The sequence below is a fragment of the Anas platyrhynchos genome, chromosome 15, assembly GCF_047663525.1.
Source record: "Anas platyrhynchos isolate ZD024472 breed Pekin duck chromosome 15, IASCAAS_PekinDuck_T2T, whole genome shotgun sequence".
Lineage (NCBI taxonomy): Eukaryota > Metazoa > Chordata > Aves > Anseriformes > Anatidae > Anas > Anas platyrhynchos.
In genome coordinates, this window is record NC_092601.1 from 13,568,839 (window position 1) to 13,593,934 (window position 25,096).

The 25,096-nt window shown below is 42.6% G+C and overlaps 1 long non-coding RNA gene across 1 annotated transcript in view; it reads right to left on the reverse strand.

Moving 5' to 3' along the window:
* Positions 1–25,096, reverse strand: part of LOC110352820 (uncharacterized) — a 186,811-nt gene that overhangs the window by 155,985 nt on the left and 5,730 nt on the right. The window contains exons 2-3 of the long non-coding RNA XR_011803683.1: positions 10,978–11,034; positions 10,234–10,295 (exon numbers count right to left, since the gene is read on the reverse strand). This is a non-coding gene — a long non-coding RNA (uncharacterized lncRNA). The remainder of the gene's footprint in view (positions 1–10,233; positions 10,296–10,977; positions 11,035–25,096) is intronic.

A 25,096-nucleotide genomic window follows, 5' to 3' on the forward strand; every position in this document is an offset into this window, starting at 1 on the left:
AATAGTCAGAACCAAATCAATAATGGAAGAATTTCACCCAGAGCTGTAAGATGTGTTTTATTTTTCATGCCTCCAAGCAATGAATATTGGTGTTTTCTGCAATGTATAATACAAAAGAACTTTAGTTTCTTCCAAACATGCATTTTTATTAAGTTAGAGGAATAAAAATTCTGACCTTGAAGCACAGCCATACTAACATTAATAAACTACAAAATAGGTACGATCCAGTTTATCATTATGACTCGGTAAGATGAGATTAGCTAATCATGCAGCTTAATTTCCAAACATCTATATGCTGCTTCTGTTTGTTTGTAGTTCTGGCAGACAAGCCTCAAAAGGATGAAAAACATGATTAAGGTTTTATTTACATTTTCTTTAAGTATCAGCAGCATTATATTACAGACAACACTTTTAATCACCTAGCCAGTTTTGTGTTTATAAAGCACTACTTGCCCATAAATTCTGAGCCCTGATTTATTTTCTGACAAATCATTGCTGGGTTTATGTATAAACCTACAGAGCTTGGTGTAACTCTCATTTAAGTCAAGAACCAACGGCTGTCACAGACCTTTGGGCATTCAACCAGGTCCACCTGGTATTTTTCCAGTCCCTAGCAGTCACACAGCAGCATCTGAGAACCCGCAGCTTCATCTCAAAACCAGAAGTCACGTTAAACTTACAGCTTTCGAGACAGCCCCAGGAGAGGTGGAGGTGAGAATACTTTTACAGAGAGCAGACCCCAACTCCCACAGACCACGAGGAACCACACTAACACATAAAACAGCCATAAATGAGGGGATACCAAGGCTTCAAGAGCCACAGTACCCCTGATTTCTCCTGCCTTTGTGCCCAGAGGCTGCCTGTCCAGCACCCCAACTCCTGCCTCCTAGAGGGAAGGGAGAGCTGCAAGGTACCGGGATGGGCATTCAGCACCCTCAATCCTATCCTTATTTTAAGTCATCTCCCCCAGGAAGTAAGAGTCAGAATGACTGAATAGTTCATCCTAGCTTGTCAAAGCACGAATATAGTCTGGGGTGTTTTCTTGAGGGCTTTTGTCCAGCTTACACTGAAATGATTCGAGAAATGGGGGTTCCACTATCAAGCAGACTTTGCTGCTTGGAAAAGCACTCTGACAGCCAGCTTACATTTCCTTCTGTACGTTTTCATGCTGTTCCTATCCACAGTGCCTCCTTTCCACCACTTGACACAGCTTTTCCTGTGTTTTTCAAGCAGCTTCCCCATTCCCACCACCCTGCCTTCTGCATGGGATGGAACAAGGGGAAAGGCTGGCTCACATAAAAAGTAGCTTTAAGCCCAGATTTACCTCCAAGGTCTGGGGAATATTTGCTCCTTGGTTGCAGTCTCAGCACAAACTGGTGATCTTGAAACAGATCCCCTGCCCTGGGGATGTCTCCTACGTTGCTACTGACAGCTGAATTACTCACCTCCCCGGAGCTTTTATTTAAGCAGTGCATGCTTCTTTAGGCATCCCTCCCTTTACAGCTCTCCTGCCCAAACTGACATCCCTCCAATCTGTCCAAGGGAGCTTTTGTTCCCCCAACCCATTCTATAGAAATGAGGCCCTCTGCAAATTGCAGGCCATCCTTTCAATTATATTTCTATAGTAATGCTGGCACATTAGTTCCACTTATCCTTGGTTAATAGTTCAGCTTATATTCAAACAGCCATTAACATAAAATCAACACAGCAATTTTCGTATGAATTCTCATATCATTAATCCATTTAGAGTGGATACACAGTTCACACTTCAAATTCACTTAATTATTGACTTAATAACATTTAAAGAGGCCATGGTCTTTGGCTCCACTGGAATATAATCTTTTTTTCCCCTTTCCCTCCTTTTACAGCTTTTCTGCAGAAGTTAATTTTGCAAGGTTTGAATAATGCTTGGAGGTGTGACATCTCTGGGAGAAACCCCCATCTAACTATTTTCCTCCCAGATTTGATTCAACTCTTCTCTCCTTGTTGTTGCCCATGTTCAATGGTGGTGTTTGCACTTCACTGCCTGATACTGGGCAAAAGCAATTGGAAGCAGCAGGTCTTGCATTTCACTTTGAAAAATGTCAGGTTAAGACTTGCCTGAATCCTTGCCTAATTTGTGCCACTGCTGGAGGCCTTTCCTGGAGATCTGTCTGTTTCCAGTATGTCTCTGGGCTATAGCCACAGATCTGGGGAGCAGCAGAGAAATGTCCAGGAGCTGTGGGGAAATGTGTGCCCAGCTGGCACGCAGCCTCATCCCTTCTGGCCTCCTGCCAGGAACCCAAGTGACAGCAGAGGAGGGTGCTCAGCATCACACAGTGCCTGGGCTGCATCCCACCGCACTGTCATGCAAGGCAGGGCTATCTAACCAAACAAAAGACAAGTCTGTGCTGGACGTTCTGCTTGGAAAAGACCCTGAAAACTACTGGATCCATCCCAGTGATTGTGGCAGTCCACTTCATCAACCTAAAGCCACAAATGTTTGCTCCAGCTACACTGGAAGCCGTATCTAGCAGTACAGACATCCTAAACACCATCTCTCCTCTCCAAGACATCAGAGCAAGCCCAGTATCCCCACTGGCCACAGTACATTTACAGCAGTATATTGGCAGGAAACCTGCTCTATTACAGACACCAGTGGAGACTAATTGCATCAGCACGAAACATTCAGCTTTCTGCTGGACAAGGGTCATTGGAGTCTAAGAGGCTACACTGCTTCTTGCTGCCTTTCACAGGGAAGTGAGCACTTGGAAGATCCTATCAATGGGCAGGAGCCCAATTTTATTAATGCATCTCACCACAGATGTCAGCAAAAGCAGAATCAGATGCACAGTGCTGCAGGATATAAGCAAATGTTTTCATTCAGACATTGTAGTAAAGAGGAGAACATCCCAGGATAGATGATAACTGTGTTGTGTGTGGTTTCTTCTTTTCAATTGGGCCTTAGGGTGTTTCCCACATCTTTACCACACTCAGCACCATTTGCTCTTAATTCAGGCACATGGGAATTTACAAGTAGCAGTGTTTTCTTGGGGCTGCCTTTAAAAGAACAGGCAGGTGCTGGATAAAACCAGGTAAAGCTTTGCACTCGTCTTATTACTTGTTTGGTTATCGCTCCAAGAAAAAATGTTTTTTCTTATTTGAGGTTTATCTGCACCAGTAAAAGCAGTCTTTTGTTGCTTAATGTCTACTGAGGCATCCGCTTAATTTATAAGGTGACACTGCAGTCATGCTTTTACTATAAGACACAACAAAAACAATACCAAACGTTCTCAAAAGTGCTCCCGAAACACTCTGTGACATTTCACAAATACAACCAAATATCTCCCTTCTCTTCCTAAATTTACTGCACATTTTCTTAGCATTGCATTTACAAAACACAGCCCTCATGAATAGTTCCTCTAAATAAGGTCCAAGCTGGGTTTCAGGCACTCTGCAGATCATCTCCCACCACACAGCACGCTGATCTCCCACTCGTATCAAAATTGTCATACAAGTTCTGCAATGGGGTTTCACACTACTCGTGATCTACTTTATCTTGGAGTGGTGTTTTTATTATTTTTTTTTTTTTGGGGGGGGGAGGGGTGTTTTTGTTTTCTTGTTTTGTTTTTGTTGTGTTTCTAACTGCATCAAGTATGCACTGCTGTCCATGTGGGGTTTTGCTGTAGGATGCCACATATTTTTCTATTGTCTTTTCCTTTCCCCCAAACCACAGGAAGCTCCTCTGCCCTGCATTTTATTTATAAGATTTTATGGTGTTTGTTTTTTGTTGTTATTTTTTTGTTTGGGGGGTGGGATTTGGTTTTATAGCTTTATATTTTTGGCAGAAAAGTGGAAAGTAGCTGTTCTCAAAATCTCACTGTAATAGTTTGCCATTTGTCTGAGACTGTTCTACTTTGTGGAAGATTTCAGTTTAGCTGAACAAAGACATGCAGGAAAAAACAGCTGTCTGTTTCTAGCCCTGGAGTCATCAAACAATGCTCAGGACCAGAAATATTTGCCACTAGGAGCTAGCAAGAGGAAGAGGTCTGCATGAGACATTTAGTTTGTGCATGGCAAGAAGCTCTTCTCTAGCTGAGAAGCCACCTATGCTTTTTTCACGCATTCTGTCCAGCTTTAGATTTGCTTTCAATCCAGCACACCCGGAACAGGATGGAGTCCAGATCCAAAAGCCTAGAGTCATTTGAATCCCTTTTTCTCTGCAAGCCAAACTTCTCTCATTTGATATGGCCAGAAGGATGGGGAAATGGGGTCTTAGAGCATGGAGCTGCTTGATACGAAATATCCTCTGAGCCCAGGTTCACATCCCAGCTCCACACTGCTCCCAGCACCCGCTGCCTGGCGTAGCTGTCCTCTCACCAGCAGAAGAGCGCCTCTCCCAGTGCAGTTTATTCCTCCAGGCCCAGGACTGGCTTACATTAGGAAGGATTTGCTGGTGCAATTTGACCACACACACCCCTAAGGGAAATAGAGCTCACACCCATAAAAATTCATTTCTCAGGATAACTCTAGTTGGTTTTCTGAGCCAACAAGCTATTAGAGCAAAAGGACGTTGCTGCTATTTCTGTGCCTCCAATTAAAGCTCTTCTCCAAAATCAAACAACTGTAGAAAACCGTATTTCCGTGGAGAAGGTAAGGGTCAGCATTCAAGAAAAGATTTTTATTTTTGGAAGGAAATAGATATATAGTCCTGATCATTTTTTCACTTCAGTAAAAGAAATCATGGGTGGATACTGTTATGAAACAGTTTTGAAGAGAGGTCACAAGAAGGCAGGGAAAATTGGCTATTTAGAATTAGAGGAAAAGCTCATGTTCCAGCAACTAGGAAAGATGGGTGAGAAAAATTAAATAAATCATAATACTATTATTTCATTATTTATGAGTGAATACAAACATTGGAAACAGATTTGAAATAGGAAATTAAGCCAATTTTTTAGTTACTAGCAATAAAATGTTAACTCAGCATTAGCTGCAACCAATACAGTGCCTTTCACTCCACTGATTGATCTTAATTGGCTAAATGAATGCACTTCATTTTCAGATTTTATTGCCAGCATCTTCTGCCACTTTCTATTACAATCCATTATGCAAGATACCTGATGATCATACCTGAATATCCTTCCACTTCGTTCTCACTTTCGTTCTCTGATTAATTAGGTGGTTTCAGCAAACATTGGGCACACAAGTCCCATTGCTCCCCAAAAGACAGCAGCCTGCCAGCTGCTGACAGCCAAGCATCAGTGCAGCAAGGGACTGCAGCATGCCAGCAAGCCTAAACCATGTTACATCCAACCTGAACAAGAGCAAATAATTCTTCTACCCGAGCCTCTGCCTTGCTCAGGTATTGAACTGCAGAGGAGACTGCTTTGGTTCATTTATACCTTCCCACTAAAGCACATTCACACAGTTTTAATGGGGTCTCCATATATAGATGTTTAATGAGAGTTTTGTATTTCAATATTCTTTTTAAACCTAGGTAACGTTAAGATATGTCTCTGAGTTTTACTCTGGGTTTCAGGGTGAGATGCTTACTCTCCAGAGAGATGGGCTATAGGAAGGGGAAGGTGGGGGAGGAAAGCCCAAGAATTTGGATAATGTGAAAACTGTATTACTTGAGTTATTGACAAAAGAACTTAGTCACTTAGAAGGGAAATATTTCCTGAAATAGGAGACAGTGCAACAGCAAAATTGTATTTTGTGTAACATTAATCATAAAAGCATAGGCTCTCCAGCACTCACATAATGAACGGTATATTACAGCCAAGTTACCAGAGGAACACAGGCCTGTATTTGGGTTATTTGTCCCTGGGGGCTTCAGTCTAGCTCATCGTGCAGCCTCAGTGTACAATATGCTGCTAGAATACTGCACACAGCACCGGCTGGATCTCTGAACAGAAGGGAAAGCATGCTAGCACAATCCCTAGAATCTATATTCATGAAAGCAAGTAAGGTAGATAATACACAGAGAGCAGCAATGCAGATAATTAAGAGGGGAAAAAAAAGGGAAAAAAAATCTGAGGGAGAGAAATGGACGATCTATACCCTGTCACCGTTTTGACGAGGGAGCCTTCCAAGGAAAGAAAGCCCTACTGCTTGGCTCTGAGTTAGTCTAATGACGGGGGTATGATACCAGCACAGCAATTGGGTAGTGCTGAAGAATAAGAAGTCTTTTTACCCTTACCACAACACAAATTCAAGAAATGCTCATCCCTACAAGACAAACCCTACAGCCTGTTATGGTTAGCAATTTTTGCAAGTAACGCCATGCATGTAGACATGGTACGAAGGCCATCTCAGAGCAAAGGACAAAATTTCCCCAGCCTCCAAAGGGGGAAATTGAAACCTGCAGACAATGCCCCTGTCCAGTCCCGGTCTCCAAAAGAAAGTACATCTGGAATCAACAACTAAGAGTTTGCTTTCACTACCAGAATCATAATTCTTCTATAACACAGTATAAATCAATGTTTTATTTTCTTTTTCAAACTGATGCCTGTTAATGTTTGCCTCCTAGAAAATGGCTCTTCCAAGTTCTGGCTGCACTTAGCTTTTATCTCATACAAAGATCTTTATCTTATCTACTGCATGAGTCAAGCAGGGGAGAAGGCTTCCTTATCTTTCCTAGCCAACAGGGAAGAGCCTAATGAAAAAATCTGTTGTTCTTCTGTAACAGTCTGCCTGCAGCTCCCATTGAGGCTCTGATATCCAACGGAGATACACCGATACCCATCACACTGCTACAAACATTTACTTAGATCCAAATCACACATCTGACTTACTCTACAAGAACCCAGACAGCATTTAATTGTATTTCTCCTCCATCTTCTGGACTTCAGAGCATTAAAGTTTACCATATTGTAATTATCAATTGGGAAGTTTCTTCATTACTATTAAAGAGCACTGTTTACACATTAATGGTAATTTGGATTAAGATGGCAGTCTTCATGCTGCCATTGCTGTTTCCTCTATAACACCTTGTGCAAACCATTGTCATTCCAAAACCTCCTCCTAGGAGTAGACATTTATTTTGGGTAGTCATTGATTTCAAAAGTTAATAACTCTGCTGCCACTGTCATTAAGTTCTCCTGAAGTGATTTAATGCTTCCAGAGCAAAGCATTAATGAATCTAACACCTAAAGGGGAAGCACAGGAAGACCATTCCAGCTGAAGTGCTAGGAAGTGTTTTGACTTGGGTAATTTATTCCCGCACAGGAAAGAAAATAAGTTATCCCAGCATACACTACTTTTCATGTTGTTAAAACTTTCACCCAGGGATTTATGCAGATAAAAGTTTTTCTTGCTCTCCGAATTAGGGACACCAGAAAATCAATTCATCAGGTCTACCAAAGACCACAGGCCTGAATGGCTTTGTTTTCCTTTATAAAAATGTAATTAAAATACCAATTCCATCTTCTCCTTGCATCCAACTTGTGAAAAGGAGCCATTTTCTCACAATAAATTCCTAAAGATTTCATGACACGAGCAGCAGAGCATAGTAGCAGTGCATAATAAATCAGTGCAAATTCTGGCTGTGGCTAAAGGGTTTACAGAAAGCTCTCTATCCATTTCACACTCCAAAATCTGAATTATAATTAATTTCAGGAATAACCAACCTACCCTTACTTTAAAAATGTCAGGCTGAGGAGTGCATTATGTGAGATTACAATTACAATTAATCAGAAGTGCAAGCGCGCGCGCACACATCTTCCCACTTAAATTCCTTGGCCAAAAAAATATTACAGCAGCCCTGACAGATACTAAATGATCTTTTCAAATAATGCTCACAGGTGATAAATGTTGCAGTTTTGCAGCCTCGTTCTAATACAGAGCTTTTCAGCAGCAACCAGGCATCATTTGACAAGTCCTGCGTTAGCTCTAACAACGCGCTGATGGCAGTGACAGCTTTCTTTCTCTCACTTTTGCTATCCCATCTGGAAGGAACTCCAGGGATGGAAGAGCCCAGCATGCTAAATTATATAAAAAAAATTATCAACATTCAAGGAACATTAAGCATAACTCTTAGGACAACGTTGTTATTTACTCATTTTCTTGCAGAGATTAATTGAATTATTCATAGCTGCTGCTCTTTCAGGCCCTGGTGGTGCTTTCCAGCCCTACATTGTCCTGTAGAAGGCCGTGGGGCTTTCTCTGCTGAGGTCTGATGATCTTTAAAATGTGACTGAGACTAAGGCTGTCCAAATGTCCTCGCAGAAAGCAACTCCAGTATTCAACAGCAGAGCTCTGACATGGCTTTACTTAGGGTGGGGGAGAAGACAAGAGTCAGGATGATGTGGGCACCCAGCAGCTGTTGCCCCTTTCCATGCAGGGTCCTTCCCGTTCCCTTCTCTGCCCCCTCTCTCTGCCCTCCTGTGGCCAACAAGCAGGGAGAGAGGTGACCCAGGCCATGAACCCCTCCGGTGGTAAATGTAGACTAAAGGATAAGAACTTAGGAGAAATCACAAAACCGTGAGGCAGGACAAGCTTTCCATCCCCTCTTCTGCAGCAGCACTGATTCCCCTCTCCTCCTGTCCACATCTCCCCTCACATCCTGGCCGGCAAGCACATGAAGCAAAGGCACAGCCTTCCCTGCCTCAGCTCCCAAGGTGCTGACCGAAAAGCTGGACACAGCCTGTGCCAGGCACTGGCTGCAGAAATATCATTCTGCTTCATTGCAGCCTGCATGGGGAGAAGAACAAAAATAACCGGTCCCTAATATAATAGGGAATAAAAGCACCTCCTTTTCCATTTATCTACCTGCAGAGCTATTTTTGCCCAGTTCACTGGGAGAATGGCTACATTCTGGCGTGCCTAAAATATTTCGCTTCTTTAATCACTGCTAAGGGCTCCTACCTGCAGTACATGAACTGAGCCAACAAGAGCAAGTTAGTGCAGGCACCAGGCAGAGACCAAATTCTTCTCTCATCAATTATTTGGACCGCTATTGTTTCTAGCAGTTTCTCCTCTTAATAAAAGTGATTGCAGCTGAATGTTTGGCTGCTTCTTTAGGAAGTGCCAAGACTTGTTATTTCACCATTTGTGCATTCTTACTGGTTATCCTCTGCAAGGGCTTTATGTAAGTGATGAGCTTTGTCTGGTTGACAAAGTATGACTGAAGTACAAGCCAAGAGCTGGAGGATAGATTCATCCTCACAGTGCTGTCGCTGATTTCCCATGTAACAATTAATAAAAAAGCACCCTTCTTTTGTCCCTCTTTGAAGTGAAGCTGGCAATGCATTTCAGAAAGGGGATAGAAAAGTCTGGGCAGATTCCACCTCTCTGGTCCAGTATGGGAAAGAGGAGGACATGGCCCATCTGTCCTGCCCTGCAGGGAAGGGCTAGCAGAGCACAGGGAAGTCTCATCCCTATTAAAGCTCTTCACTACACAGGGAGCTAAATGCATGGACCAAGTGATGGGGATTTACAGGCTACAGTAAGTTTTTATTTTCTTGTAGGGCACAGTTAGGATGCCCTCTTCCAAAAAAAATCTCTACACAAATCCCACTCCACCTCCAGAGCAGTTCCAAGGGCCTGTGGGTGGGAAAGGGGAGTCTGGAGGAACTGATCAGCCCTAGCAGAGGGCTAAAATCATGCCCACACCTCCCCAGAACAAGAACAGAAAATAGTTGGAAGGAATTGAGACTTTTTTGCCCTGTGCTGGCAAATCTCATCACACAAATTGTAGGAGAATGAGTTCTGCTGTGAGAGCCAAAGCAGAAAAGGTGCTGAAGGTGATTACTCCAACATCAGAAGGAAGATTCAGGGCTAAATCACCAGGGCATCTTGGTGCCATATCGCTCTGCCACTGCAAGTGAGCTCAGAAATTCAAACAGGATTCACAAGCTAGGCAATATAACACCTCACCTGCTCTTAGTAAGCTGAAATTTTATTCCTGTAAGAATAGTTTTGATCCCATTTATGTTTAAAACACTTCCCAGCTGGAAACAAAGCTCTCTTAACAGTATAGATGCAATTAACTGTGGTAACTAAATGCCATAAAGTGCCTTATTCTGCTAGAAATGCCATCCATGTCCCTCATGGTATAGCAGAAGCTACTCTTAATCCTGGCTGTGTGGAGCCCTACAGTCTCTGCAATGATGACGGAAGTCTTATTTTGGAGTTATTTTTAGAACTGGATTTCCCAGGTGCCTTATGTCATGAAGAAGATAGAGGTTACAGTCGTGTGCATGTCTAATTCCTAACAAAGCCACTTAGATAACTGGTTTTGAAAATACTTACTCAGTCTGACCACAGAAGAAAGGTCCCCTCTTCAAGCCAACTCATGTCGCGTGGCCGAGCACCTGTGTGCACATACATAAGCAGCATGAACATCAAACCAAGCTAGAGAAGAGGTTTACACACATCCTCCACCAGCTGTGAAGGGACATCCACCTAGTCCCATTTGCCCAATTCAGAAGACCCACAGCCACCAAAATGATACAGGTCTTACAGAAGTCCTCATTGTCAATGCCATTACCTCTGTTATTGCGTAGAAGTAATTTCACCTCTCTTTAGTTCACTTTTTTGGAAAGCGAGAATAAAAGTATTGCTCTACTGAATTATCTTTGAGGTCTCCCAATTTACCTTTGAGATCTCCCAATGGCAATTGCCAGTCTGGGTTATTGCAGGTAGATCAGCCCAAGACCAGCACTGCCAAAGCACACCAGGAGCCCTCAACCTTGGAGGTCTAATTACAATTCCAAGTTCTGGTGGGAACAGAGCTTAACTCAGGATATGAAGAAATCGTCTTGAACCTACTCTATAAATTGATTTAAGAGATGAAAATTAAATAGTATAATTACAAAGGTTAACAAACTCAAGGGAGTCATTAGACAAACGGTGAAAAGATTGGTTTTAAAAGAGCAGAATCAAAGATAATGGAATTCAACCACTTCAATGCAGTTTTCCTCATTTTCCTCAATTGAGGAAACAGTAAGCCTACGTCAAATAAGAGCATTAGATGATAACTTCTGTGATGTTTACCTTTGAGTATTAGGTTTAAATGAGGCTTTATAAGGTAAGGGTTGGTCAGTATTTAACCTGCAGTAGTGGAAAAATATGCAAGACATTAAACATGATCTATCATTACTGCTATAATCCATCATTTCCTAATCCCTTAACTCTTCAGGAGGATTTAAAATAAATTGTATAAAGATTTAGTAAACAAATATACCACATACAGGAAGCTAAAAATGAAACAGACTACCTGAGAAGGAAGTGTATATATTGCAAGTGAGGCTTAAGGAAAAGTTTTCTGAAGTACTTCCATGAATTAAGAACCTAATTCTCATTTATGGGAACACTTAGGAGCTATGATAAGGGGCAGATTTCTTCAAGATTTATTATTATTTTATTTTTTAACTAAAATTACATGACAGGAGTACTTATTCAATGATTTTTATGACAACAAAAATATGTGATGTGAAAAGGCTCCTGGAGCTCCTGATTGCTTTCATTTCATTTCTCACCACAAAAATGAAACAAGAGACTGAAGGGAAGATTATATTGCCAGGTTTCTCATTATTAATGGTGAAGGAAGTAGTTGCCTTAATGCATTTGATTACATCTTAATAATCTCAGCCACCCAGATCCTTTTTAAACATGCCAAATTCTGTAACAGAAAAGCCTCTTTCCAGCAGCGAACTGTTCAGTCCTGACCACTGACAAGTTGTGACAACTGCACCGAGCCTTCTGGGAGAGTGTAAATATAACTGGCTTTGTACCCACGTGAGTATCAGCTGTCGACAGGAGAGCATTATCAAAGCTGCAAGGCAGGCAGGGCCGTGCACTGCAAAAACTTTCCCGAGGTGCTTCAAGAGTAATAAAGAGAGCAGTGCACGTGCGCACGTAGGGAAGGGCTGCTCGGTGAGCATGCAATGCAAGGGCAGACCTGCAGATCCCCAATGTGCCCAAGCCGCTTCTGCCCTCGGGGGTAATCCTGGAATAAAGAGCAGGCTGAAGAAAGCTCTGCACCTGATGTGTCCAAGCACTGATAGTGCTGGCAATCAGATGTGCCAAGCTGCATCTTTGAAAGAAAAAGAAAAATCCATCACCAGAATGCTGCTGGAGCATCCTGACCCTGCAAAGGTCCTCCCTGGATTTGAGCTGGAGCAATGCAGAAGACCTGGAGGAACAGCTTCCCTTTTCCTCTTCTGTCTGTTTTGTATCTCTCATTTTCAGGTCCCTCCTAAAGGGTTTTCCAGCCCAGCTTTGCAGAACTTGCACTGCAGCTCATTAACTGCATCAGCCTCAGCCCTTTGCCTACCTCCCAATAAAGCCAAAATTCAGGACCAGAACTGAGGCTCCTTTGTGAGGAGCAAGATCTCAATAAATAGCCGTATAGACAGGGACTGGGCAGTCTGATACACTTTGATGTACAGCAAGGCAGGGCTGTAATATTTCTTCTACCCGTATACACCAGACTACTGCCTAGAAAGCTAAGAGCACTGTCTCAACCCCCTTCTGATTCCCTCATGGATATTTTGTGGGGGCAAGATCTCAGAGGGCTGGAAATGAAGGGAGCATGAAGAATTGCAAGAGAGAAGTAAGGAAAGTGATGCAGATTGAGGAGCAGCAGCTCAGTGCTGCCCTGAGACTGCTGCGAAAGGATGCTGCAGAGGGGAAGGGAATAATCTATTCTTCGTGCACATGGTAGGTCAGACAAGAAATAATGAGATAAAATTACAGCTAGGGAAATTCAATTCGGACATCAGGAAATACTTTCTAATGGTAAAAGACTGTTATACCCTGGAATAGATAGCCTGGGGAGACTGGGGAATATATTGTGCTGGTGGTTTAAAGAGACAGATGAACTAAACGACCTCCTGAGGTCCCTTCCAAGCCCATTGTCTTTAATTTAGGGTAAATCATTTCCACTTTTTCTCAGTGGACTCTGGCACCTGTATGACCTCTAACTTTTCAGACTCGGTGGATATGCTTATTTCTGAACCCACAGTGCCTTTGGGGTTTTAAAAGAAAAGTATATAAACTAAGTAATACTGATTATAGTATTTTATGATACTGTTTTATCACAATTATATATAGACTGTAGACCCTTTTGATCCAAGAACACCATTAAGCATCTGGCTATGCAGCCTCCATTCAGTCAAGAACATCAGCCCTTTCAAACGTTCTGCAAGTGCTCCCAAACCATGCTCACAGGTTACCAGGTGTCAGGCTCTGTATTTAATTGCCTCATGCTTTAGTGTTGTTAACTGGACCTGCTCAGTTCAGCATTACTCTGGGTGAACAGGTTTTGATAGCATGCATTGTAAAAACTCTGTGCAAGAAGCACTTTTGGGGGGTGATTTATTCAGTGTCGTCACTTATTTTTATCAAAATCACAATGTGAAGAGCTGGCCTGGAGAGGCAGTAAATGAAACCATATAGACCTCATGTGTGCAAAAACCAAAGCAAGGCTTTGGTGCCCGCTATGAATCCAATATTGCCACCCATTGCACATACTGGCACCAACCCAGCAAAGCACTTAAGTGCATGCTTAATTTTAAGCACACAGGTAGTGCCATTTAGGCTAATGGAATCACTTAAGTGCTTTGCTGGATCGGGGCCAGTCTCCTCAACATCTTGCAGTGTCAAGTACACAGAGCAAGGGCTTCGTCTAACTGCATCAGACTTTAATTGACAAAATCAAAGTAATGCAGCATTTAGACCGAACCCATCTCTCCAAGGCGGCTATTATAATTACAGTGAGTAAGACAGGGTTTGTTTGTGCCATCCCAGTGCCTAAAGGATCCAGCTGGATTTGATCCACCTTGCCTCTCTTGTATAAGCCCTTTCTCAGCAGTTCCCCTTTAAGTTTTCAATCCAACATAACACAAAACAATTAATGTTTCCCCCCCCCACCTCATGATTATGCTAGCTTCTTGCACTACTACAATCATACAACATGCCAAACATGTCTTATTCACTGTTATCTCCTCTTGATGTATACATGTTTAGGCTGTGGATTCCTTTGGAAATTGGTTTTTACTTGTGCTATGAAACTCCACAATACACAAGAATTAATCTGGGGCATAAGAGATGGACTTTATGATCTTGTGGATCCTTACAGCTGAGGATATTAAAAATGCTATTGATGCTGCTGTAACTGAGAGATTACCTGATGTACAAGCTGAACCTCTCCATGACCTAAAGAATAACTGTCCTGAAATACATAACTTATTCAACTTCCAAGCAAAGGAATACAGTCTATGTAGGGAGCCATTAGCTTAGCCTCACCTCTCTATGTAAGTTCCTACAATGACAACACTGAAGTTTGGAAATTTCAGAAAAATGGAAGAACGAGGCATTTCATTCAGCGTGGATGTAGAATTAACTTCTCACCACACTGCAATCTAATAAACACAGTTATGACAGGCAAAGAAATGACCTCTAGGAATTCAGACCATTGAGTTCAGTTAATGGGATGACAGAAGTAGCAGTCAAGAGCATTGCCAGGAGACTGGGACACTATTCATAAGCAAGCCTTCTGCTTAATCACCTTTATCCAAGGATGAACAAGTGCAGGGCTGAGCCACAACCCTGAACCAAACTCTGGCAACCAAAACACTAATTGGAAAAGAGTAGAAAGAAGTTTCCAGAACTGTAAGGGGATTTCTTAACATGTCTTTTGTCATTGTACTGCCCCATGGTCACTGTTAAATAATCAGCATTTGTCCATAGCTGCTGAAAAGATGTGTGCCAGAAAGGCCCATTTCATCTCACTACAGGAAAATGCCAGCCAGAGGGAAATAGGAAAGGTCCACGACGTATTTGGACCTTGCAACAGCAGTATTTCTGTTGCGGCTTAAGTATGCCTTCTGAAACACAAGCACGTACATGTATTTCTGCAGGAATCTTGTGCAGTTAAGAACTCAGGAAGCTGTTTTTCACAGTACCTAGGAACGATGCTCCACCAAACATCAGGCATCCTCACAGCAGCTGGAGGAAGTGCAACAGCCCACATCCATACCATGGCAGCTCTTTGTTACGCGGTTACCCGAATCACACACATGGAGGCACAAATAATTCAGATACCGAGGTAGTTTGACATATTCAATACATTTGGTGCAGCATGTTTGGAAGTATGATTCAACTTTGTACAGTCTGAAGAAACCTAAGTGTCCCTTATATTGAAGAAACTGTTGAATTTCTAGTATCTTGTTCTGAAGGCTTCACTTGTCATCAAATTTGTGAAGTTTTGTCTTTTGTAGTCATATCTTAAAGGTGGAGTCCTTGTGTGCACTTAGAGAACAAGTAAAAGTTAGTGATCTTCAATGAACCCACCAAGACGTACATGAATTTGGACACAGTATCAGCTTTGAAACCCCAGACTGCAGGTGCACCCTCACAACTTACTGATACAGTCATTGGGACCCTTCCATGAGTCATTCATGGGGCCGCACCCTGAAGGAATGCACAGGCATTGCAAATGCCCCTAGTAACTACCTCATGTGGAAGCATCACTTTTGAAAATGCATAGGTAAGACAAACACAAGGATATAAAAATCAATTCAAGGAAAAAACAAATTTTCAAATGTCAACAAGACTATCTCCCAGCATTTATCATATCAAAACAACACTACAGTGGTTACCTCTACCACACTGTAGTCCCTAAATAAAAAGAACTAGCAGAAAAAAACGGCATTTTTCCCTTCTATGACTGTCCCATAAATAGGAACTTTTACTCATTAATTCAGAATTCAGTTTTTAATCATATCTGCTCAGAACAGGATTGAGGCTGTGATGCTATGCACAGCTTTCCTGCAAAGCATATGGTATTTGAAAAGCAAGTAGAAGGGGAAAAACAGACAGGAAAAGGTTCAGACTTCTGTAGCCTCGGTTTTGCACTGCGTGGTAATTACACTGAAGAATTCATGACTCACTTTGGTGCACTACTGTGCACTGCTAAATTAGAAGTTTGGCAAGGACACCAGACAAATGATGAAAGATATAATATTGGTTTCTCCAGCATAACTCATCACTATACTCTCATGGCATTTCAAAAGTCTTTTTTTAGCCCTCTAGGAAAACTTTGGTTTTTTATTCTTCCTTTTTTTTTTTTTTTTTTTTTAAAGCAACATATTGAACCAAAAAGCACCGTATGGAAGTTTACAGAATTAGCAATATTTGCCTTAAAGAAGTCAGCCTTCCAGGTAGATTGGTGAACTGTTCCCCTAAATTGTGTCTACATGAAGTATTCTTGCACAGAGAATTACTTAAAACTGCTGTACATTTGAGCAGAAACGTGATGTGGAGATGAACCTCTACCACTATACAACATGCAAAGGAAGAAAATGTTTTCTTTACACCAGCTTACAAATGCGTATTGTCAAAATTATTTACATAAAGGCCCCCATGCCATTTGACAGTAGCAATGAAGCCAAACACACTGAAAGACACACATTGGGAGCACACTCAAATTAACTCTTAAAGACAAATCTTTCTCCCAAGGATTGCAGTCGGTCTGGAGTTATGCAGCACGCTGGAATTAATCCAGTTTTGCCAGATGCAGCCAATCCTCCGTGTAATGCTGAACTAGCTACTCAGATTTGTAATGAGAATGAATTGGTACCAGTGACAGAGAGAGGCACCAGCATTCAAAATAACCTTGCTGTGTGACCCTGACTTAGCTTCTCAGTTTACCCCAGATACTAAATTAAAAAAAAAAAAAAAACAAAAAAAAAAAACCAGCTCCACAGCACAACAAAAATGGGAATTAATTTTGATACTTGTGCATCTTTTCTCAAAACTTAGCGTAACATGCAAGTGGTCATGAGAAGACTTTCACGGCTCATAGCAGTCAGAGGGTTTGAACACGGGTAGTGCTTAAAATGTTAGCAGAAATCCTGTCTGCAAAACTTGTCATTAACTTCAACCCAACCCCTGCCCCCCACATAAACCTGGCAAGCTCTCAGAAATAGCAAAGGCAATTATTAATGTTAAATTCTCCATACACTAAACAACTGCTGCTCTGTACGTTAGGTATTTTGTTTAAAGGCAAGCACTGAGATGGCAAACAGTTATTCTTAACTCTTTTCAGTATATAGTACATCTGTTGTGTTCTTGATTTCCATGAAAAATCAGAGTCATTTACTGATCTGGCCATCATCCAGCTTTCTACATGAAACACATGGACTAAGCACAAAATAATGCTGGGTAATGTGCATGGGTGCATGTATTGTATTTATCATCTCCTCTGAGAATAAGAAGAGCAGTTTGAAGAGCTGGGGGGGGGGGGGGGGGGGGGGGGAGCAGGCTTTGAAGAAACAAACCATCATACTATTCTTATTTCTTCAAAACCTCTGAACTAAAAACATTAGGAACATTAAAACTTCCTTTACATGTTGCTGCTGTGACATACAATCCGTTGGCTTCATTTATGTGAGCAGGCGATCCTGAGGCTGCCTTCAAAGGGGACATGGATCAGGCTGTACCAGGTACCTCGAGCACAGCTTTAAGTACAGAGAAAAGCCTCCAGCATAAATGAGCTACCAAAATATCTGCCAACATGGACCTCAGCCAGCAAGTCAAGCAAATTAAAAGCTGCAATCACTTCCCTGACAATTCTCCAGCAAAACTTGTTCTGGGTTTTGCTTTCTTGGTGGAGAACAGCAGAGGATCAGTGCTCACCAAAGGTCAGCAGGGTCAGACTATCTGAGGCCAGGGAAGGAAGGAAATTAAAATGCCATGAGGGCACGGCCGAGCACCCTGCCAGCAGCCTTTTACCAGCTCAATCCAAAGCCTGCTGAAGTCGCCTGGACTCCTTTCAGACACCACTTCCTTCAGGTCACATCCTGCCTCCTCACAGGGCTCCACTGCCTTCCTCGCTGCTGGCTTCAAAGATGGCAAAGCAGCAGGAGAAAAAAAAGAGGGAAACTTCTAAGTAAGTACTGCATTAGGGCAAGGGAGGTCAGCACACCACAGCACTTATCTCACCGAAACTTGGAGCTGAGGCAAGAGTGGAGAAAATGCAAGATATTCACTAGAATTTGAAAATGATTTTCAAGGTCATTGTCTTGGCAACCTTTCAGCACTTGCTTGCCATGCCTGCACGCATGCACAGAGCCCTATTTCTGACCAGGATCCTTCTAAGATCAGCCGGCCTAAAACGTGAATGGCCAGATGTTCCAAAAAGGTAAAATTCAAGTTTTGTGTCTGATTGCTGATGCAGTTACATAACCTGTCCAGCAAGAAGACAGAGCTGATACCCTGTAGCTTACGGAAGTGACCCAGATGCAGCTTTGCTCATAAGGCAGTTCCTGTTATTATTAGCATGGGCACATATGGCTGCCCAGGCCAACCCCACCACAGCAGCACATAGGTCCCAGCCCATTGCAGTTTGGGGACAGCCCTTCGCAGGGTGGAGGAACACGACACGGATGCCCAAATTAGCAGAAATCTGCACGAGCCAACATAGTTCTGCAAAACTTGTCAGGTCCAGTCCAGACACAGCCCCGTTCGACTCGTGCAGAGATACGCCTGTGCTTCAAAGCCTTTCAGCAGAATACCATGGTGCATGAAAATCCCTTTAGTGACACAAACACATGCAGCCAAGGTGGAGGCTTCTACCCATTGTTCCTTTGCCATGCTCCAACACATCCACACCTGCATGGGAAGCAAGCTGTACAGTAGGGATTAAGGCACTTTCTGTACTTATTCCCATACCCTTCCTATCGTGTCCCCTCACCCCAGCAGGGTGACACTCTCCCTGCTCATCCACTGGGCAGATCACAGAGCACGGTTGTTTCAGATGTGCACAGCCCCAGACTTCTCCTCCTTAAGGATGATGTGATCTCTTGCTGTGATTTATTCCCCTGGCCTTTGCATGCATGCTGCATATGGTACTCATTTCACACCCATTTGAAAGCAATGCATTGAAATTAAATGACATGGCCACAGTCACACAGGGACAACAGCATTAATGTGGACTCTGGCAAGGTAACCTAACCCTCTTTCTAAATGCAGGTGTGCTGCTGCTTCTTCCATGCTGTATCACTGCTCTATGACTGCCAGGCTGACAATACCATTGCATGTTACCAAACCTACATGTTCAATTTAACTTGTGTCCTTCAGAGGTTAAACTTACATGGAAAAAAAATGTTGTAGAAATATGGCTTGCATATGTTTGTGCCAAGAAAGTTTTCTGCTGCTTTTCTCCACAAAAGATTTGTGCCTTTTTTTTTTTTGAATTATGACTCAGACTAAATAAAAGTACAGCTTAGGTTTCAGGAAGAATGCAAATGTGCATATTCAGCACCCAGGGCAAGTTTTCCCACTCCTGGAATTAGCCTGCCCAAGCCGAAAGAACAGCGCTTGCAGAGGATCCAGCTGGCAGCAGTCGCAGTCACTGCCTGCCCTTTGAACGCTGGGGTCTGGAGAGCAAAGAAAAGGAGAAAATCATTTTCCACAGACCTTTCCATTAAAAGACTTTAGAGGCGATCACCACTGCTGTACCTCTCACCTTTCTAATCCTCAATCTTTTTTTTCTTTTCCTCCTTTTTCTCTTCCTGTTTCTCAGCCCCTCTGGCTGTCAGGTGCCAGTAAGTGAAGAACCAAATGACTTCAGATCACACTTACTGTGGGGTACAAACAGGAGTGTGTTTGCAGTCTTTACGTGTTTTCTTGCTGCCACTGCATTGAAGGAGCAGATGAGGAAGAGCTGCTGCATCAGAACAACGCCCCTGGAAATTTGATGGAGGAAGAGAGGCTACTGGGGCACACAAACTGCCAGCATTTCCCTCTGGGGTAGAGCAATTTGTATTTCACTGCCTTGTAGCATCCTTACCCCTTCTGAAGTGTTTTGCAGCAATACCAATGTCTGCCTTCTGAGAATAAACCAGAAGTGCTAGAACAGATACTGAGGGGATTTTCAGCTGGTTTCTCTCATGTCCTCTACAAGAGAAACAATTTGGGTCTGGCTGGACTCATGAGATCCATTGGCCATTTCACTTCCCATTTTGCCACAGGTTTATAACCCCACAACAGGTGGGAAATAGCACGATTAAGCTCTGACTTTTGCACTACCTCTGTAATGGGTTCACCCTGGGGCATGCTTAGGCATCTGTTACACACCATTCACGCGTAGCACACCTCGTCCCTTACCCCAGGGCTGTTGCTGTGCCCTGAGCATCAGTGCAAAGGGAGCACACATGGAACAGCTGCACAGCACAACTCTGTGGCCCTAATTTATATTCCAGTCTCCACATCAAATTCTCACAGTATCTTGGCATGTACCTGTTACTTGAAATAGCATCTTCTGTGGTGCATAAAATAGCCCTGACTTCATTGGCAGAGGTACTTCATACATTCTCCTGCACCTCTCTGTAGGTGGCAGATAGGGCCAATCACACATTATACACCTTGAGTAGGGAAGGCAGCCTCCTCCTTATCCTCACTGAGCCTTCACCTACCGTGACACATACCCAAATCCTACCCATATTTGAGCACATGACAGATCTCTGCTCCTTCCTCCTGCAACCCTCAGACCACTTCTGCCATTGCCAATGGTGCAAGGCAAAGCATCCAAGCAGTTCTTGACAACCCACAGTGCTATTTCTGTTATCCCTTGAGACCAGAGGTAAAAGGCACAGCCTACCTGTAATTATTATTAAAAGGAACATATCATTATCTTCTCTAGGGTAAGGTACAATAAAATGAAAGAAAATAAAATAGGAAGTATAATGCAAGTGCTCACATTGGACTGTGAGCACCCATGCAAATGATACTCAAGGCTGCATCATGCTCCTATTCTCTGATTTCTTCATGTCCTTCATTTTCAGTCTTCTGTGTAAGACATTTTGTTCTTTCTCTACATAATTTTGTTCTTTAGTTTATTTGTCCCTATTTCCTTTTGTTCTTCCTTTGATGTTGATCCTTTTAATGTTTCTTTCTAAAAGCATTTTTTTTAAAAACCTTACCAGTTTCGATGGGCTGTCTTTGAAGCTTTTTTTTTTTTTTGGATTTGCTACTTCTTTGCTCTTCCTGGAACTTTTCTTTGCTGGTTTGCTTGCTATCTATGGCACAGAAGCTATTAGGTACTGGGAACCTCATTGCATTACTTAGTATCTTAACTAAACACAACTATTCAGTTTAGGTTTCAGTTTATTAACCATAGTCCTTGATTTATCTACACCACTTCCATTTATAGACTAGAATTTTAGAGTGGCCCTTGCAGATAAGGAATTAAAGTCTTTATGGCCTTATACAATGGTCTCCAGTAACATAAATGTGGGTCTTGCAGAACTTAGTTCAGCAAAGTGGCGACCAACACTGAGCTGAGCAGGACCTCTATTCCCAGTGACAGCATCACATACAAGGGCTCTACCAGCCTTTCAATTCAATATGTTCAGTCAGATATCAAACTGCCACGCTGAATATCAGTAATCAGAGCTTCTGTTGACTTCAGTGAGCAATTCAGGAGGCCAGCTATGTTTCACTGCCACCTCCAGTGCACAGAACTGATGCAGCCACTACAGCCTCTTCCGCCATCACAGGGCAAGGCACACCTAGGACATGCCTGAGATCCACTAAAGGGGCAGTGCCATTTACCTCCTTTTTTCCTGGAGTGTTCTGGCTACATCGGTGCCCAAAGGAGCAACATCTGTGGAAAAGGTACAGAGAAGTCTTGTCCCTGCGCCCTGACCAACCCACTGGATGAGCATGATCTGTATTTGAAAACAGACAGAAATGAATGGGACATGCAGACATCCACACAGCAAATGTGAACACACCAGAGCACTACTGCTACTGCAAACCTCTTCGTGCCCTTGAATTTTTAAGCTCTAGCAGGACAAGCAGATGTCATTTGAAGAAACATCTATACAAGTCACTGTATTAGTGCTTAAATATATGGCAGTTGTGTTTAAGGGGTTTCAGCTGAGGTCTGGGCCATACCTGGCGCTGCTCTAACTTGGAGCTCCTAATACATTTCACAAGGCAACTACGGCCCTGGCTTATTCTGCATGTTTTCCTATGAGAAAGGACAGAAATCAGAGCAGACAGCCATGTGCAGTACATTAATCTAAAAGATAATAGGAAAAGCTTTGCAAGGAGAAAATTCAATTCACTCCAATAACAAGAAAATGTTCATTTCCCACAGTGACACCCAGAATGGTCACCTCCTGGTTCCTGCAGGCTCAGCTCCCTAGACAAAGGTCACAATATTTTGTCAGCAAAGAAAACAAAGGTGCTGAGATGGGCTAGTCAATAATTGACTGGGCCTTGTTACTGCAGTCTCCATCTTGTCACCATGTCCCTGTCTGGTTAAACCAGCGAATCACTTCACTGAAAACAACTTCTTGTGGGGGGGGGAAAAAAAAAAAAACACCACACCACTGAAAACAAAGTTCCTGTGTTTTGGTGTTGTGTTTGTTTTTTTTTTCCCTCCAAAGGTCACTCAGCACTTAGGTCCATTTACACTGTGACTTATATCAGCTGTGAAGAACATACAAAGCACACTGATATTCACTCCTTCAGTTTTGAGATTTCCATGGAAACCTTTTATTTTTATTTATTTATTTTTATGTTACCTCAGTCTTCAAAGAGCCCATGAAGGAAAAAGCCTGCACTTCAACCACTCTCATTTTGCACGTCTAACACTGATGCTCAGGGCCCACCTGGGAGTTATAACCTTGACACATTTCTCGGCAACTGCCCAAAGTTTTTATCTTCCAACGGAGCAGGTAAATGAGCAACTACTTTCCCTGCTGGATTATAGGTGCTGTGTATCTACATCGTCTTCCTTCTAATCTAATCCACCTGAGGACACTGCTCTCTTGCTGTAGGCACTGCACAAAGAGAATAAAGGATAGGCCCTGACTCAAAGCTCTCCCACCCTGAGAAGAGAGCAGATAATCAAGTCTTGTTACTCCAGCCCGTAGCTGGGAGTCTTGGTTGAGAGATCAACACAACGGCAACCCCAAAGGCAATTAGGTCTGACCTGCAAGGGAATATGGCAATTATGCTTCCAGCTCAGCCACTGAAGCTGTCTCTAATGTTTGAGCCCATCCCTTGGAGAAGCCCCAGACCTGACAAGAAATGAGAGCCAGAAAACCAACCTGCCCCAGCACACTCCTTTACTCATAGATCATCCCTCCCTGTAACAGCACAGCTGCTTCTACAACGAGGGCTGCACATCCTCCCACCTTCAACAGCAAACACAGAATAACCCCATTTAATCACTGCAGTTTTACTGCAACATATCAGTAAGGAGAGAAAAAAAAAAAAAAAAAAGTGTGATAAACCCCTTAGAAAAGCAAAGACAAATTTAGGACCAAAAGAGTGGAAATCACCACCAAAGCAGTTCCAGAAAGTCCTGCCAACAGGGAGGGAAGAAGAGAAAAAGCAGAGACATCAATTCAAATATCAAGGGAGCATAGCAGGAAGGGTGCAGGCTGGATGGGAACTGCTGCCTCAGCAGGGTTACAGCAGCACCAGGCAAGGAGAAGCCTGAACCACAGAGAAGGTGACGACCCATTAGAAAAGAAGTTCACACCAAGTTAATAAATCAGAATACATACATTTGCTAGGGATGGGAGCACAGAAGGCATACATTTTTAAACAGCTACAAAAGCTTTTTCACTAACACCTACTGAGCAACAATTCAGGAGGTGGGAAAGAAAGAGGGCTGCTGGGAGCTCAGGCACCCTTGGCAAGCACCTACCTTTCCCATGCTTTTCTCTAAGCTTGCAGTGAGCTTTATGGCAAGGCTTGATTAAAGAATAAAATATCATCAACTGGTGGAAAAAGGGAATTTTTTAGTGATAATTACTGTACAGGAATTCACCATGGCCAGAGTTTCCAGTGACTTTAACATCAAACCATCAGAAGTAGATCTGTGATTATATCGGATCAGCATTCAAAAAAACACTTTCTTAGGGACAGGAAGCAAGAAAAACACAGGAGAGCAGGAAAGCAGACAAGGCTGGGAAAGGAGGAGGTGCAAGGGGGCTCTTGCAAGCCCCTCTGTTATTGGAGTCAATCTGCTTGCACTTCCAGTCACACCACAAAGTCCTGAAGTACGTGAGCAATCATATAACCCTCAATCATATAGCCATGAGGGTGCTACTAGATGTAAGGGTTTTTCTGACCCCAGACTCGTGCATAGTCCCAGTGTTTCAGGCCTTCCTCTACAGAAGCATTCTTAAGGGTGTGAGTTTCTTCTGAGGTTAAAGTCAAGAGCATGAATTATTCTCCAAAGAGACTGAAAACATCATAGTGTCTGTCTCTCTCTCTCTCTCCTGTAGTGACTTTTATTAATAGATCTCAAAACGCTCTAGGGTGTCCCTCCTACTAAATGAGGAAACAGAACTGAAATGACTTCCCAGCATCACGTAGCCAGGGAGAGCTCAAGTAGGGAAGAGCCCTGGTGTCTCCCAGGGGCAGAGTAATTCACAGCCTGTTCTGTTACACTGCCTAGTTGTAAGGCTCTCCCATGAGATTTTTTTTTTTTATTAGTATTTTAATTTCTATTTCAGGTTGTGGCGTGCTTTAAATGTCTTTGTGGCTTGCTCTTACTTCCTCAGGTTGTTTTTCTTTAAATGATCTGATCGAAAATTTAACCAGCCAAGGGGAAAAAGGCTCAAGTTAAGTCAAAATATCCATACAAATCCAAATTAGACAGCAACAGAAAATGTATTCCCAAAAGTTTCTCCAGCATACAATTAAACTGCTCGTGTGTGCCTCCATTCACATGTTCATATGCACTAAAACGTGTCTGTGACCATGCTCACTCCAGTAAGCCTAAGTTTCCTGCGTGCATGTGTAACTAAACTTGTTTTAGCACCAGAAAACACTTTTTCCAGGTATAACGCATGTAGCACCATCAATTTCAATGAATCTGCAATATGATTGTGTGATTTAGCAAGCCGTGTTTTATATACTTTTAAACGATTCATGTAGACTGAGTTCAGGTAATAGTACAAGAAATACAGGATATTTGATGACAGTCTTTTTAAAGGAATCAGTATTATAAGAGGATAAAATTAACTGAAATAGTGCATGCTGTTATGTCATGCAAGCCAAGATAATTTGTTTTGACTTAGTTTAAGTAATTTTTAGGTAAGAACGCAGCTTCCTAACAGTTAATTTTCTTTATGATGCT